The sequence below is a fragment of the Monomorium pharaonis genome, chromosome 4 (genome assembly GCF_013373865.1).
Source record: "Monomorium pharaonis isolate MP-MQ-018 chromosome 4, ASM1337386v2, whole genome shotgun sequence".
NCBI classification, from domain to species: domain Eukaryota; kingdom Metazoa; phylum Arthropoda; class Insecta; order Hymenoptera; family Formicidae; genus Monomorium; species Monomorium pharaonis.
Window position 1 is genome coordinate 7,752,219 of NC_050470.1, and position 15,826 is coordinate 7,768,044.

The following is a 15,826-nucleotide window of genomic DNA, read 5'->3' on the forward strand; positions in this document are numbered from 1 at the left end:
TCTGTTCGCCGTAAACACACAGATACAGGGTGTCCCAAAACATGTGGTTCAACGCTCGTAAAAAGGTAGAAGAGATAAACATAACGTTGACCCACGTGTTTTGGAACACCCTGTATATGGCGCTCCTCTCATTTTCTCAGTCAGCAATTTATTTCAAGAAATATGATGACCTCATTCTAATCGTAAATCACGAATAACTTTTGACTTCGGAGAAAATAGAAATATAAAGACAGCAAATACTTAATTTTTATTTTATCTAAATAAGATTCAAATGACATATTAATAATTAGATTGAATAAATTGGAAATTATATTAAATTTATATTCATATTTTAAGCGCTATCGATATTAGATACGATTTATTAATGCATAGTCTTATCTAATGTGTGGCTTTACTACTTATATTCAGACTACGACGATTCGAAGCTACTTGTCCGAGATTTAATTTATATTATAATTAATTATTGGTTTCCATATTATGTTCGAAAATAAAGACTATATATTAGGACTTATACAATCTCGATTGATAAGAATGTTAATCGATTTGATTATTATTGGGAAAGCTTTTAGCTTTCTGAGATGAATTATACCGTCACAGTTTTTGACGTGGTTGTCGATATCAGTCAACATTATAAGACCATTTAAAAAATACAATAAAATGGCAACTTCGATAAATCTATAATATTATTCATTTTTTATTATTTATGTCTGTATTAATATAACATTTACAGAGTGCTTCCTCCCCGCTCTCTCTTTCTCTCTAAATATATTCTTTTTTATTTTCCTTCATTCAAATAAAATTTTCTACGTAAACTATCTGATTAAAAAAATATTAAATATAATATTAAGATCTCTATTATTTGGAGATAAAAAAAGCTATGCATATAAAATCTGCTTAAAATCTGTCTCAAATTAGACATGACACTTTTAAATAATACATATCATTTCTATACTAAAAATTGTCAAAAGTTCGATCTGATTAAATATAGGAAAAGTTATCGATAAATATCTGTTAAAATTAATTTGTGCCACTATTTTTTCCGATTATTATTTACGACTATTTGTCAAGCGACAGTGTGACGCACATTTATTACCCCGAATATTCAGTTTGTGTTGAAAAAGTGGTCACTGCGTTATCTCAATATTCGGCCGTCCCACCAAGTCGCGTCTCGTACAAACGAAGACATGTCACGAAGTCACGGCGGAAGTCAAATTTCGCAATTTTGCACGAGAGCCGGAATTTACGTTGTCAGCGGCACGAAGCACTCGGGCTACAAATTTATGGGTTGGGTCTTCAAACAAGACGTACGTAGAGCACGATTCCCCGTCCGTTTCTGAGCGTGGGAGTAAAATTAATTAAGCAGTCAAGGACAAACTATCTGCTAGACATATCCGGGGATGTGAACCCGGCCGCCCAATTTTCAGTCGAGGCATATTGCGTTTCTCCTCCCTCCCTTTCTCCCTCATCTCTCGCCCTGAATTTCCCCCCACCTCACCTCCGTGCCCTCGTATCCTTTGTCGTTCTCCCTTTCTTCTCATGGGATTATTCAAATGTCGTCTTGTCGCGTGTCATACTCGAGAATACTTTCCAAATTGTCTATTAGCGTCTCCCTGCCCTTTTACCGCGTATTTTACTTTTATTGCGCCAATTCAAGGGATTGGATGAGTTGCGCGGAAATGTTGGTAGGGGATTCGTTACTGAGTCCTTTACAAGTCGATTGGTAGCGCCACCTCGGAAATTGAGCGTTAGTTGAGACATAAGTCGGACGAAAATGTTACGATACGGTCTGCAGAAATCCTTCCGCAAGACGCTGTAGAAAATGAAGATATTCGACGCAGTTATCTTGTAACAGTGAACATTAATTTTACTAAGAAAATCGCAAAATACTAAAAATGTAGAAGTGTGGAATTTTACCATTTAGTTCCGCTTTGATGTTTTCAAGTATGCGAATTTCGTAAAAAAAAAGAACATTAGAATTTTGTCAGTAAAAAAAATGCCCTCTTCGTTACTATATTCGTATTCGTAGTGCAAAATGAATCAAGAGGGTCATTCCTACGACTTACTGTCCCGTTTCGCACTTTTCGTCTCTGTTGTTCGCGATGCATCCTTTCATTTGCATTAGCCTGCTTTAGGATAAAACTGGGATTTCGACCCTCCTATTTATCATTCCTGTTGGAGATTCCGCTGTAACGCGCTGTTGACCGTCACCCTTCTCGTTATAATTTTGCGAGACTTCTTCGGACTTACACTAATTTCGCAGAGAATTCTTCTTATACATTAGGCTACTGCAAACTTTTGCTTAATATGGTTCGGTTATATATATATATGTAAACATCTGTAACCTTTATCTATTAATAAATATTTGTAAGAAAATATATTTTATTATACAATTCTATATAATCATTATAGAATTTTAAAAATGAAACGTATAAATTTTATACAAGTTTGTAAATCTTGTTATATTACAAATTATTTAGTGTTTTAAACTATTCTCAAATATATAACAAAACTTTCCCGTTTTATATTGATTATCCGAAATTTTGATAAAAATAACTCACACGCGTGCGAATAATATCGACTTTCGGGAATAACCGTTATAACTATACCTGTTTTTTATTGTTTTTAAATTAGCTTCAAAATAAATTGTCGGTTATATCAAATTTTTTGTTCCTTTAAAAGAAAATATGTTTTTTTAGCTCAATATTTTTTAACCAATAAAAAGAAAATAACAAAAATACTAATCTACGAAGTTTTACATATATAATTTTAAAGTTCCACGTTTCTATTTTTATAACATTTAATTTCTTATTTTTGCAATGGTGTTATTATAATAAATATGTTATTAGTATATAAGCATTACATATTCATTGTATCGATATAAAACAATCTTTGTCAAAAGAGAATAAAGAATATTTGCATATATTATTAATACATTTATATGTGAATGCTTTTGATCATACTTTTCTCACATCAGTGTTTTATTTATATATCCGAAATTAAACAAGATTCATCGTAAACTCTCTTTTTTTTACTCCTATTAAATGTAAATTATTAATAACGCCTTCACCTGATGTCGTCTTGGTACATATAATAACAGTCAAAGCACGCAATAGTGGAATATCGTTTTCAACCGCTACAAGTACAAGAGAAACTCCTCTAATAACGGCATCCTCTTCTCAACTATCGTCATTAATCGCGTTGCTTGTCGCTTTTACGTTAAACATTCTCGCGGGAGTGCATGCATTAAACCCGCTGGCATTTCTTGCGCCATCATTAGCAGTGCCTATCATAAACGTCGCGTACCCTGTATTGTTTTCCCGACATGCACGAAACGCACGGACATTAACGTATGATAATTAATAGAATGTCGTCGTGCTAGAGATTCGACGTGCGTTTCCCTGTCTATAAATTTCTATTGTGTTACACGCGCCGTAAACTTCGGCATTATTCCGTCCGCATTTTCGATCGCTCTTATTGTTTTCGCCGCATCAGTTTATATGCTTCCTTTTACATCACAAAGTAAGAGCAAAGAATCCTCTTTTCCCTCTTCCTGATAAGATGTAATCAATAATGCATCGAACGTACATTATAAGCGATTTGCTTCAAAGCGAGGGATGCTTTTATGTTCTTCACTCAGAAACTGCTGCCAGCCGAAGATTGTTGTGATCAACATTTCGTTTTGTGTGGAATAATCAAAATATGAAATTTACTATACACAGCAAAAGGCTAAAAATCTTTCATAGTCTGATTGGAAATCCTATGGATTACATTGAGAAACGAAACGTGCGTCCTTCTCAGACGCGATCTTTTTCGTATCGTCGCGACAACCTAGCAAACGCTTCCTAAACCACCCTCAAAGTCCCATAAACGAGCGTAGGATCGTCAGATAGTTGTTGTTCCGCGATGATAACGAGAATCCGGGGCAGTTCTCAACCAACCGCCGGCTCAACCCCGTTCACCCGAGCGTGCCGCGGCCAGCATTCAGCCCCCTTGTAAGTGAAAACCGAGAACACCTCGGCGATTCCCCAAGTTTCTCGAGCGACTTCCAGACTCCCTCTCCCCTCGCGGCTATCTTCTCCCTGCCCCCCCCCCCCTGTGTCTTTCTCCCCCTCTCCTCTGCCCTACTCTACCTACCTCTCTCACGGTGCATCCCTTCACGCTCGCACTCGTCCCCCGCTCCCGAGATGTGCAGCAACACCGATGGTACCCGCTGCACAGTCGCGGCCTCATCTCACAGCCTTCTCCTCTTCGTGCCAACCCCCGATCCTCTTATCCCTTTCCAGCTCCTTCGGCGAACGGTTTCCACAGTCTGGGTCGTTCCTCTCCCTTTCTCCCTCTTTCCCGTTTTCTCTCCGTCTTCCTTCTGCCTTCCCTTCGATCCTAGGATCTATCCGTCTTCCTACTCACCCTTGTGCGCTTCTCGGCGCTCCGATGGGGGTTGGCCGACTCGCTGCCTGTTCGCCTGACTGCTTGCCCGACTGCAAATCCTCCAGCCTCCCCGCTTCTTCCTCTTCTCCTCGGCATCCTTGTCCTCTCTCTCTCCCTTTCCTTCCTTCCTTTGCTCTTCTATCTCGAAGTCTCCGTCTCTTTTATACCCCCTTAGATCTCCACTCCCCTTCCTTTACCTCCTTCTCTTTCTCGTTTTGGTTCTCTCTTGCTCCCTCCGTAGCTCATGCTTGTAGCGCGCGCACCGGATATAATACGATTCGAAATTAAACTTCCGAGGCACGCGCGGCATCCGAATAACGCGAGCGGCTGCCTAAAACAGTAAAGATATTACGTATTATTACGGCGCTCGGTTACGGGCACCGCCGTAGCGGTGGTGGGCTTATGGTGGAAAACACGGAACATAGGGTGTTTTCGGGGATAAGACGCGCATGTTGCGCCATAGGGCGAACCACGACCAACAGGAAATCTGTTCTGTCCGATACGCCTTCTTCAGCGGGACGGTCACGGCGAGTTGAAAATCTTTAGATTTAGTCTAAAAAAAGCGTTAAAGAGTTTAAAACTACCAAACAAAACTAATTTCCTTTTACGTAATACTGTTTGCGTATTCTGAAAAACGTAGAAAAATATTACTTGCTCTTGTTTAACGCTTCTTTTAAAGCGCAAAGCACACTTAAGTGCCTCTTACTTAAAGTAAACACTTCAAAGTGCATGTTCAAAATAAATTTCAAGAGAAAATAAAAGCTTCGCAAATAAGTTTTGGGAAAGGGGATAATTTTTGCAATGAATCCTTAGTACTTGCAACTACACGCCGACGTTATATTATTTGTCACTTTTATGATACAGAACAAAACGTAATTCAGTTTTACTTCGATATTTTTCAACTGAAAAGCAAATAAAATTTCATATTTGTTAATCTACTGAGAATCCTAGAAACTCGGCTGACGTCTCTCAATCCCACGTCGATCTAGAAATGGCAGTTTGACACGTGATCGATAATCGCGGCCGAGTAGCCCAGATTCCAAATTCATTAGCCAGCTATGCTACGAAGAGAGCCGTACGAATCCATACTCGAAACTCGAAACCCACCGCGCGGCTCGCGACTTGCGCCGAATGCATCGGCGCTATACGAACGAGCGTTGGTTATTTGTTATTTAACGCGGCCGGGTCCCTCATCAATCAACGACAACGAGCGCGACGTGTCGATTCGGCGCTATTAATTTGTTTCCAGCCATTCGGAACATTACCTACCGGTGGTCCGAATATCCACGATACAAATGCATTCGTGGCGAACGGAAAGGGGGTTGCGCGAGGGGTCGAAACGTCGACGGCTAGATGGATATTCCCTTTTTCAAATGAAAAGGATTTCAGAGATAGACGGTTTGAGTAATGCTTTAAATGAGTAATGAGTATAAACGCAGGCAATAATTAGCCCCTGCGGCCAAGGGTTGGAGAGATATATAATTGCGAAGAAGCTCTTCGTTTCTGACGCTTTAAGTAAGAAATGAGACGTAATGAGAGGTAAGAATCAAATAACATCTCGAGTATAAATTAGTAACTTGATGTGAAATTTATTTATTTTAAGGTTTTTTTCACTTCATAAAGGTTTAGCTGTGATTTAATGTAATACTATATACATAAATAACATTTTCAGATAAGGTGAAAATTGAATTGCGTATCCGAGGGTTAATTTACGGCCGTTGCGGAGACAGGCGTCAAATGGTTCTCATATATGGCACTCTTGAACTGAGGGGGTTGTGCCTCAATTGGTGAACCAACTCCACTTCCGCATGTGTTTACAGTACACTTCAGAAATAACAGTTCGTCTAGTATTGCGCAAGTTACACCGGCCACAACGTTTGTCGTTAGCCTTAGTAGCGTTTTATTTCAAAAATTTTCCTATTTTATTTATTTTTTCTATACACTTTTGTTCTATACACTTCTACGTAAATGATACGAGTAAAATATTATTCTGCTAATGTTACGAATCAATCTTATCACGGTTGAAAAATAACTTTATATTTATATTATTTGTGGGCTACAATAAACAAATAGTTTGTCTCACGTAAGTAAAATTATCGAAGTGTAAATTTATTACATTTATGAATTTCAGGTGGCATACATTAGAGCTACAATTGTAATCGTATTAAAAATAACTTGTTAAATTTAATTTGTATACAATTCTTCAAATATATCGCATTTTATTTGAGGATCTTTAATGTATGCATCTCAGTGCTGTGACATTCCATGTACAGCAGCACGTCTGGACCGCCCTGTATCGCGGGCGTTCGTGCATCCTACGGAGCGCCGCTCGAAACGAACCTCTACCCTCCTTTCCCGGCCGGCATCAGCGGCGCTAACCTCCTCCTCGGGCCGACATTATTCTGTTTTAACGGAATTACTCCAAATTGTGCGTATATATCATAGTTATGCTATTGCGGTCGGTTATATTGCGCGCTAAGCGACCTCAGGGCGGCGAGGGGGTTGGGCGGGCACCCCTGCGTCGGCAGAAGTAGCAATTCGTACGAGGGTAGGTTAAAGCAACCTCGCGTGCTGCGGCTAGGCAAACCGATCTGGGCGGAAGGAAAACGGGGGAGAGGGCGAGGAAAATGAGGGACCTGTACCGGGGTGACCGGCGTTTTATAACTTTCGCTTTTTCTCATTCTGCGGCCGGTAATTGTTTTAATCCGGCTCTCTCGATCCTTCTTTCCTTCGTTAAACCCCGACGCTGCAGCAGAGGCGGAATGGATGGTCGGTCCCCCTTTGCAAGGGGGAGGGGGAGAACCCCCGAGGGCGGACCCGATAATTCCGAAGGGGAGGCTCGGCGAAGATATTACGTGTTATTTAAAAAAAACCGGATTACGGGGGATGAGTTACGGGCTAGCTCGGGTTAATTATACTAGCGCGTGTGCGAGGGCGGCGGAGATTGTCGGCGGCGGAAGTGCGCGCGCGAAGCGTGCGAACGAACGGAACGGGTCGCGGATGCGCGTAATTATGGTCGAGAATAGTTGGGCGCGCGCGCGAAAACGGGGGGGAAAAAGAATAATGCGCTTTCCTCGGATTTTGCCGGCGCGCTGTCCGCCGTTCGCCGAGTTCGAGATGAAATTTCGCGCACGACGGGCTACTTAACAATAATGCCCACATTTTCTGTGTTTGTGTCTCAATACATACACTGTTCCTATGCACTCTAATTATTTGTATCGACACATAATTTATTATTATTAGCTAAGAGAATGCAAAATCTTCGCATGGTATCAAAGAAAAGTTGTAAACATAATTATATTTCAACTTCTTCACTTAAAAAAATTAAGAAACGGTGTATGCAATATAGGTATTAACAATAATCATTAAAATGTTTCTTTTTTTCCTTATTTTGTCCTTATTTTAAAAATCTTAATTTTTTAAAGCTCTAGAAACGGAAAAAATAAATATAAGTTCTTACAAAAATTCTAAGTTTACTAGTAATCTTAATTTATTACGGAAATGCTGTGCATACACGCGCCTGAAAGTTAAGAGTGCATAGTCAGAAGTTTCAAAGTGACGTGCGGCGCATCCGATACGATATACCCCCGGAAAAAAGTCGGCGATATATTTTCCGCTTTTCCGTTCCGAAGGGAAGGCGGTTCAAAAACATAAATCAGAAGCTCGATTGCAGGATCGCCGGAAATCCAACAAGTGATTTTATTACGAAGACTAGTCTCTTCCTCGTGTTACCTCCGGTTCTTCCCCGCGATATCGACAATTTCTTCGGAATACGGAAGCGGAGAATGCTCCATCGGGCTAGAAATTTTTTATGCACTTTAAGAACGTCGCGCCACGCTGCGCGATATTTGTGTAACGGCTCCAAGGGCGTCGACTCCCTTTCGAGACTTATTAGCTCGGTAAATAAGCTGCGCGTTCGCACTTTGTTTGTATTATTTCGACGGTAAACTCACGAGACGTTCAGATTACTTGATGCAGCAAAGGACGAAAAATGGAAGATACTTATAATTCAAAGGGAGGTCTTGTTTGCACGATTGTAAATGGAATTTGTTCGCAAATGAAAATTGCAGGTGAGAGACTGAAAATTTTAACTCGGATACTTTCGTGAAAATTGTTATGACATATTGTTGGTAACGATATTTTGTAATATGATACGTAACATAATCGTAAACGCAAAATTATACTTAAAAAAAAAATAAAGATTTTCCGCGTCCAATTCATGGATTACACTTTAAAAGACTCGATCGCGTCACTCTTATCGGGCTCTGACTTTTTCTCCGAGAAAAAAGGTATCTAAATGCTAGATCCGTTCCAAGATCTTGTTAAATTTCCGGAAACCCCAGGACGGACGTTCCGGAAGTATGCCCGGGGGTGGCTTCAAGCCTGGAAAGAAGGATGAGATACGCCTCACGGTGTAAGAAGTGAATGGAGCACTCGCAGAGACGAAAGAGGCAATAAGCCCGCCGTCAGGGACAACCGCGTTCCCGCGGCGGTCCATTAATGTAACGCGAGTTAAGGAGGGTGGAAAGGCACGGGGGGGCCGGGAAAAGGTGGTGGAAAGGGAGCGGGAGAGGATCGATATATAAATACCGCGCGGGGACGACGGAACCGAGAGGCGTTTAGCAAATTAAAAGTTAATGTAGTATACAGGCGATTCCGTCGCGAAATTAATTCATGAGGCAAGTTGCGCGCCACACGGTACGGTCAATCCGCCCGCCGTCTCTCCCCCGCTCGCCACTCCTTCCGCTCGTTTCCGTGTTCTTCCCCGTCCCTTATCCTATCTCCCTTACCGGAAGGGGGGGGGGGAGGTCTCTTTCTGCCCCGCGATCTCGCGACCGCACGCCACGCTTGTTACAAACTTAAATTGCTCCACATCGAAAGTTAACGTGCTCATTCTTCCCGCGGGACACCGGGGACGCCAGCGCGGCGCAGCGCCCGCAGGACACTCCTCTATACCCTGCACCACGGAGGACGCGCTGCGTTTTCGCTATGAGAGCTCGGCGAGCTTTTCTCGGACTTCGCTGTGCCCAGGATATTTCAGATTTTCAGAGTTCAGGCATTAATGGCTCCCGTTTCCGCATCTCGGAACTTACGTGTCCCCGACGCTGATATTACCCTTGCGTTGTTAGGCAGAGAGGTCCTCTGGTAATCTTGTTCCCTTGATTTGCTGTTGATGGTTTCTCGGGTTCATTAATTAAAACAAGCATGTCGTAAACGTAAATTATCTACTCCGCTTTGTATATGCGAACTAATCTTAAATAAAATCTTGAAATTATATATTTGTGTAAATTAATGAAATCTTGAAATCATATATTTGTGTAAATTAAGTGATTGCCTGAACAATAATCTTCAAATAATTATATTGTACGAATAAAGAATAAATCATTTGTAACAAAAATCTTTTGTAAATAGTGCAACGAAAAATTTTGTTAATAGTTATATTAATCTTGATCTTTGATCCCTTTACAGTCATTTGATATAGCAATTTGCCTCGTGGAGCTAAGGTTCTCAAATATTCTTTGGCGAAAACAAAGTTCAAAAAAGTTCACTTTTTGAAAAATTTTGCAGACAAACGGATAAACGAATTAACGATTAGGCCAACACTGTAAAATTATAAAGTAGTTTAATATATTGCATTACTTAATAAGTTAATGCTTAACACGTCAGATAAGAAAAAAAACTGCTGTTAAAAAAACTGTTCAATTTCTAATACTCGGTTAGACATTCATTTTCTTCGGCGATAATTCCTTCAAATTTTTTAAATTTTAGTCTAGATAGACGAAATGAAGAGACACAAGTATATAAGCTAATGCAGACGGTTCCGTATTTAACAATGTAAAGCGAGCACGAAGCTTATTTATTGGAGGAAGGACGGGTCAACTATCTTCATTGCGGTGCGGTAATATCTGCCACTGACAAGTTTAAATCATAAATACCGTTGTGCATCGTTCATCGTGTACATATATAAACGCGGGCCGCGCGCACATCGTGTGTATTATATGCACGATATTACAGGCAGCTTATCCACGTACAGGATATTTCTAGCCAACCCAGTTGAAGATACACGCTACACGAGTAGCTAAGAAGAACATTAAGACGTCGTTACGACACCAGTTTTTTTATTGTCAAATATAAAATTTAATACCTTTAAACATTATCTATTATTAATTGCTCGTATAATAACGATTTTATGATATTTATATGTAATATTATTTATATATTTTGTAATAATGTTTCCAATTTTATTTAAGCTTTATTTAATAAAAATCTATAAAAACTATTTTTCCAGCTTGAAAAATATAGCTCTTCGTTTAATTGCTTTACGTACCGTTCTCGATATCGCGCTCTTTTAATAAACTGTAGTAATCAGGGAGGTTGCTTTATTCGTGTCCGCGTCAAGAGAGTCACGTGCGTACTTGCAAGTGAAAGCAAGCACGGTCGGTCAGACACACCCAGTAGAAGAGAGGTATATCCGACTCGCCGCAATATCGCGGCGGATGCTGCCAGGGAGGGAAAGCTCTGTTGATAATTACGCTTTGCTTTTGACGTCTGACGACTGGTTATGCTCTCTCTCGCGGATATGCGCGATCGTCCAGGGACCGCGGATTACCGAATCGATTTCACTACGAGTGTATTAATTATGGCGGAAGCCTCTTGCCTCCCAATCCGGCGCGATAACTCGTCCGCCGTCCTCTCCCGCGCCGGTATCGGTAATAAAAATACCGAAAGCCATTCATTCACTTTTATTTAAAGAACGACGGTCGACAGTGGTACGCGTGAATTTCCCTTCTATCCCGAAGGGATTAATCTGAATCCGCCGGGAAAGGCAAGCATCATCGCTCTCGCAAATGTGCGTTTTTGACTCTTCACGCGAATACACATCGCTGTATCTAATGCGTATTAATACGTTTGAATAAAGCGAGACTGCTTAATATACCGCGACGGATGCGCTTTAATCGCGATTGACATACACAACCACGACGACGGTTTTATCACCGGCGCTATTTGCACTCGACTTTACGAGCTCATCGCACAGTCTGGTTGTGATAGACTCACCGACTCAGCTTATAATTCCCGTAACGTCTGTGATGTTACAGCGTGAAACGCAGCGATGCGTGATGTACGAATTTAATGGCTGATCATGCAAAGTTTAATAGGGACTTTATATTGTGAATATTATTAGTACCAATAAATGCTGAAAATTATTTTATTGTTCGTAGATGGCATTGACAGTGATGGACAAATACGAGATATTAACGTAAATTGAGCGATCATACATTTTTGGATATTTCACGGTGCTATCTCAGTATGACAATTCATTACTCGTGACAATTTCGACCAAAATAAATGGTAACCTTTATAGAAATTTTACACAGTCGATATCCACAAATACTAACAAAATTATTGATTAAGTGTATAGTTAAGATTGATGGATTGATGTAGACTATTGATGATAAAATCCATTTTTCTCGAGCATCAGTATCGCTGTGTAGTAGAAATATTGACATTAATACTGTTTGTGTATAAGGAATCTACCTATTGTTATAACATTTTATTAAAAGTAAAACTTCGACTAAATAAAAATTCGAATTAATCTAATTTAAAAAAACTTAATAATTTTAATTAAAAAAAATTTTTAATCAAATTTTCGACTTAAACGAATCGTATTTGAGAGTCAGCAAGTAGATCATTTATCTTATTTGTTGTGTAATAGGAATATGTTCAAGAATCAAGAAATCCAAATCACCATCTCAATATTCTACAGCAATATTAACCATAACTTAATCAATAATATTGTCAAAATTTGTGGATTTTGATTATATAAGATTTATATAAAGATTCATTTTCATTTACTTTGGTCCAAAGTCATGAATAAATTGTTATGCCGAGATAGTACCATAAAATATCCATAAATGTTTGATCACTCGACTTACGCTATCTCACATTTAGCATAAATTTCTGGTCGATAAAAATCATAAATTAATTTTATCTAACAAACACTTAATAAAATTATCCATTATCCAATTATCCAAATTATCCCGTTTCTTAGCTGTAAGTTAAAGGTATAATAAATAAATCAATAAAATTATCAACTATATATATATATATATAATTTAAAATAATATCTATCTCCAGATCAACGTATCTAATACTATATATGTCAGAAATAATTTTTGCAAAATTAAATTAATAAAGTTAAATATTTGTCTAAATATTAAATACAAGAATCTCGGGAATTGTGAGGTCCAAGCCGAAAATGCGAAGACTTTACGCGGCAGTATAGTTCGCCGGAGAAAAAGTTGAAGTACCGCTACACATAAGAGGATACGTTCGTCCTCCAGGATCGTATAACGTCCTTCCGTGTCCGATAAGGAGAGAGGCACGGTATATCAAGCCCGGGTAGCTCCTCGATAATCCCGCAGGGCGCCGTAAAGAAACGATGAGGTGAGTATCGCCCTCTCCCTCGACAAGTTGTGCCCCGACTTGGCTTTCCCATGAGAAAGGATAGCACACGAAGAAGCGCCCGGTCGTTTATTAATAAACGCAAGGAGGGTGGAGGAAAAACTTGAAAAGAGCAACGGGTGGGTGAATCAAGATTGCGTCGGTCGGAAAGGAGGTTGACGCGCGCGACTACTTAAAGGGAAATAGGTTGTGTATATATGTCGTCCAAGAATGTCACGCTATTTTAGAATCTTAATATATGTAAAGTATTTTAAATGCAAAAATTTTATCCAGAAATTTTATTTATACAAAAGACTATGTGTGTTTAGTAATCTCGTACTCGACGTGTTTTGCCCGCATCTTTTTACGTGGCTCAAATAATAATTTTTGGTGTAAATAATCTTCCTAAAATATTAACTATATATTCCTGTATTTTTCTCTCTAATGTAAGTAACGAGGAATATCCTACTTCAATTTATTAATATTTCCTATATATCTTCTTGGAAATTAAGTTATGTTTTACGTTAAATTAATTAATCAGAGAGAAATCAGAGAGAAATAGAGCGGCAAGCATTGTCAGAGCAGTTAATAAAGCGTCTTAGTAAAAGTAAGGCGCACTATTAATTCTAGAAATACGAGCGGGCTGAAGTTCATTTATCGACTCGTGGGAACTTTGGTTCTCGCGGTTTTCACTAGAACGCGTACAGCGCGGTGCTTCATTTGATTGATGTCGAATCTAAATAGGAATCTCATCACTTGTATCTCCGATCTATTATATCTCTATGGAAAAAGTATAATAATAAAAATTCTGATCACTTATAGACGTATAATTAATCTCAAATATTTTTTCGTGAATTACGGGTACGACGTAAATTCAAAAATTACATAGGTGTTTAATGTGTGTGACTTTAAATTAATTATTTAAGTACGTATATCATTGTGATACAGTTTAATACCTTAAAGGGATTAAAAAGAAATTTACCGAGAGTACTCGTATAAAGAGTATTACGGGAAAAGTTGAAGGACGTTTAACTTAATAGAAGCTGCGGATGTTCCCTTAAACAAATTAGTATTTAAAGCTCCTTTTAGATGCATTCTTCCATGACATCAATCGCATCTTTTTTTACAACACGATTATTAATACACTTGCGAAGGAGGAAGTGCGTGGATGGCAACGACGCGACGTTCAAGTACGGTCGTTAATCACGGACGGGAATAGCAAACGGAAATTATCCGGCGAAACAATACGGACGATCGTCCGTTTCTTCGAGGTATAGTCAAGCTTATAGAAGGCTTTTAAAGTCGCATCTAAACGGCAGTACGTATACCGAGCAGCACGTAATACCGAGGAAAGTATTTAGGAAGGCTTTTACTTCAACAACTGCAGTTTAATTGTAGCGCATTTGCACTAAAATGTTTCTGGAAATTTCATTGACAGAGACAAGCGCTTGATTATGTACGTACTCAATTATTTATATTGATAAAAGCCGGAAACGCTGTAATAATAACGTCAGGTATATTTAGAGTTCTGTATAAGTAAAATTATTAAAATAATATATAATGTTCTATTTTTGTTTTATAAACGATTACCATTGTGTTGAACATTGTGTAACTTCTTTGTCATAAATAATACGTATTGAATCCATTGTTAAATTTTATATCAACATAAGTAAATAATATATCATCCATTCTCCCTCTTTCTCTCGCCTAAATGTATAATCTTTATAGAATTTTATTTGCATAATACATGCGAATTAATTACCCCAATATGCATATTACAGCACAACAGTATGTAATTATTGCTGCGGTAATGAATTACCGCAATTTTACTCTTACGCGAATGGAATATTTAATATGATAGTAATTACCACATTTCGACTTTCACTGCTTTTAACATTTATAATCGATAAAGAGTTCAATACATACATGTTTGTATCCCAATATATGTAAGAATTATTGGTAAAAAGGCATGTACGTGCAAGAAAAATCAATACGCAGGAGATTTCGAGGATAATCTCTTTTCAATTTAAAACAAACATTCGTTGCACAAGTAGAGCGCGTTACATAATCGTTAATTTTTTTTTTTTTCGTCGAAACGGAGAAAACTCCGGCAAAATATAAAGTCAGCAGTCGTAGACTGCGATTGCGCAATCAGCGCTTTAAAATCGTCTGTTCAACAACGACTCGTTCCCCTTGTCTCATTTCGCGTTCTGTAACAAAGACGAGCGCAGATAACGGGAACAGGTAAAACGCGAAACGATGCGTTTCCGATATCAACTCGCGTGGAAATTAATTGAACGGCGCGTCATATCGCGCGTTTAACTTCGGTATGTCAAATTTCACTTGAATCCGCGAACATGTCTAATATAGAAAACAGCACCAATCGCGTTGTTGCTGAACAAAATATTGATGAATAAAAATAATTAAAAAATACGTATGTTACTTCGGCATAAATAATAAATGAATAAAATGTGATAAACTGCCATGTAGCGGGGAAATTTTTTGAAAATATTTTTTTAAAAAATCACGTTTAAAGTAAACGTCCCAGTGGCCGGACATGTACATGTATATCCGGACACTTACACAAAATTTATTATTAATAATCTGAAATGCTTTTGTTACTATAATATTACAATTTGATTGTAATCTTTAAATATTCAAGAATATAATTAAATTTTATTGTTATTAAAAAAAGAACATTTGAGATTAATATTAAGTTTTTATGTGCAAGTGTCCAGATATATAGGTACATGTCCGGCCACTGGGACATTTACCTTAGCATAATAAAAAATTAAATGTATGCTCTTGCATGCATAATAATACATTTTGCACCTCGGAATTAGCTAACTCGTCTTAATAAAATGTTTCGCGGCTCAGAAGCATTGTTCGGTTCTCCAGAACGTACAAAGAGGGAACGGCGACTGTAATAGGTACAATGAAGATTCACAGTGGTAAT

General features: G+C 38.6%; 1 long non-coding RNA gene across 1 annotated transcript in view; it reads right to left on the reverse strand.

Annotated features, from left to right (window-relative positions):
• The window catches only part of LOC114253726, a 91,717-nt gene that overhangs the window by 15,390 nt on the left and 60,501 nt on the right, over positions 1–15,826 (reverse strand). Inside the window, exon 2 of the long non-coding RNA XR_004963054.1 lies at positions 4,135–4,759. This is a non-coding gene — a long non-coding RNA (uncharacterized LOC114253726). The remainder of the gene's footprint in view (positions 1–4,134; positions 4,760–15,826) is intronic.